Source organism: Etheostoma spectabile, chromosome 15 (genome assembly GCF_008692095.1).
Source record: "Etheostoma spectabile isolate EspeVRDwgs_2016 chromosome 15, UIUC_Espe_1.0, whole genome shotgun sequence".
NCBI lineage: Eukaryota > Metazoa > Chordata > Actinopteri > Perciformes > Percidae > Etheostoma > Etheostoma spectabile.
Window position 1 is genome coordinate 12,241,798 of NC_045747.1, and position 2,448 is coordinate 12,244,245.

Sequence of the window (2,448 nt, forward strand, 5' to 3'; positions counted from 1 at the left end):
AACCTTCCGATTGGCAGGCAACCGCTCTACCGCTCTACCACTGAGCCACAGCCGCCCCATCTAGTGGTCACATGGAGGAACTTCAAAACATTTAATCAAAATAGCGTCAATGTAGACGTTAAAGATTTCCGGTGTTTACTTAAAAAAAAAAAGAATTAAAAAAAAGAAATACAAATATGAATTAATAATATCATCATGTATAATATGTGGTTTGTTTATGAATCGGATTAATTAATTATTGTTGTAAATTTAAAAAAAATACCGGAACATATTAACCACGAACTGAAAAAAGTGCAGTTCCTCACCGTGACCAGTGGAGTGCAGTGAACTCTCGTATTGAGTTGGGCAATGGGCTGTGCTTAGATTCTAGAAAACTCCTTACTCAGTAACGAGCGGCTACAGGGTTATATGATTATGTTTTTGCTCATAAATGACAATAGTGCCGTGGAGATGTGCCATTGTATGACCGATGTTACTGTTGAATAAAGTGACGGTGTGTAAATCCCACTAATTGTTTCAAACATTGTGTTGCGTGTTTGATGGACTGCTGTTAGCTAACAGCGAGTAAAACATGAAACAATAATACATATTTGTATCATTCACACAGACACGGAATCATGCATAACCATCCAGTGAGTACATCTGATCATTATGAATGCATATTAAATCACATTAATTGTACTGGTTCAAACTTTAAATCATGGTTAGAATATGACGTGTCATCCATGGTCAAAGCAGAAATCATGCAAGCTGAACTTCCGTATAATACTTTCAAAATAAATATATTTATTAATTTGATATTTATTGATTACAGCACTTGTTTAGCTACATTACAAGGTAATACGTAGACTATATAGGCGAATTATTTCACATCAAATGTACTGGTTTGAATCAAGGAATTTGACGTACGGTTTCAGCAGACCAATCAATCAAAAGCACTTGTCTCTAACTGTACCTTAGCTTTTATGTATGTTCAATCTAAGGTTTTTTTTAGAGTAGAGTAACGTTATGATACACATTTGTACATGTGTTTACAAATTCCCTGCCTGTGAAAATCATTAATGACGTCAAGTGTAATCCGTCTCACCGGATGTTGATTCTCACCAAGAGGGTCGAGCTGCTAACGGTAAAAGCTTCAGTGACACCGCGGGCAGGCTGCGTTTCTCTCAAAACCAGGTATCTGTTCATTTGTCTCTCAGCACACTGACAGTTGAGTCATTACAGTCGCGACCAGCAACAATGTTTCCCAATGCTATACATATTTAGTTCATTCAATTGCATGTTTTGGGGACATCATTAAATTCAGTCTGTCTGTGCCTAGAATGGCGACGCTAGCTAACAACAGCTAGCAAACATGATTTGCTTTCGCTGAACAAACACACCCGTGTCTTCCTTTACCCGCTGAGCACAAACAATCTCGCTGGCCGTCGTTCCTAAAGCTATTTATGCGCCAGGTAGGTAGATAACTGCTCTGTTATCTGCCAACCCTAGTAACGCTAGCTAACTCACGCACACTACGCGTTAGCTACCGTGCCGACGATAATTATAACAATAATAATAATAATTACAGATAAGTTACTTGTTTTAAATACGCTCCCCAATTTAAGTCAACATCAGTGCTTCTTTGCTAGCCTCCATTACGTAACTAAGTTATTCATGGTTAGTTGTGCAAGTAGCTTTGAGCTGGATTATCTGGGGAAGGATTTAAAAAAAAAATCAGATAGCTTAGCTACATTAGTTGGTTAGTTGAGAAGCGGCAACATGTATGCGCCACAGCATACTAAAGTAACATAGTTGTTGCTATTATTGTTCTGCATCTTTTACATTATCGTCATATCACAGGTCGTGGCACATTTGCCAGATTCCTCGGGTGGAATCTTTCCTTTTCATTTTCCTTACCTATAGTCAGTTCTTTGTTAATATGTTGACAGTTGCACATATTAGTATTTGTCAGGGGGGAATTTTACCAATTGTATTGTGCAATGTGTTGGTGGGGGAACCCACGCTACATTGCCTCAGTGACCACCACATAGAAGAACAACACCTTACTGACACAGTCTCAGTTTCATTATTTACTCCGTTTTATTATTTAGTCAGAAAAGTCCTGGTTCCTTCCTAAACTTAAAGATGAACTGAACTGGAATTTGAATAATGGTGATACAACAGATGTATTTTACTTCTTTTCATTGGTACAATTATTAAAATGGGTGGATTTGTTAAAAGGGATAAAATGGCAAGTTGAAAGCGTTGTTTTTGTTACATGGGCGCCGCCATGTTGGAATTCTACAATCTACTACGTCACTGGCATGGTAAGCTACTCCGTGGCTAACTAGCACTAGCAGCGCAGCCATAGCAACAGCATACACAGAGAGTCGGAAGCTAGCAGACATATGGCTTGGGAAACAGAAAGAAATAAGTCTGGGGGGGTCATACTGTATTGCCCCTGGC

The 2,448-nt window shown here is 38.7% G+C and overlaps 1 protein-coding gene across 1 annotated transcript in view; it reads left to right on the plus strand.

The window, feature by feature from the left end:
• The first annotated feature begins 904 nt into the window (after positions 1 to 904).
• Positions 905 to 2,448, plus strand: part of cdip1 (cell death-inducing p53 target 1) — a 7,787-nt gene continuing 6,243 nt past the window's right edge. The window contains exon 1 of the mRNA XM_032538235.1: positions 905 to 1,176. The gene's annotated coding sequence lies outside the window, so the exon portion shown is untranslated. The remainder of the gene's footprint in view (positions 1,177 to 2,448) is intronic.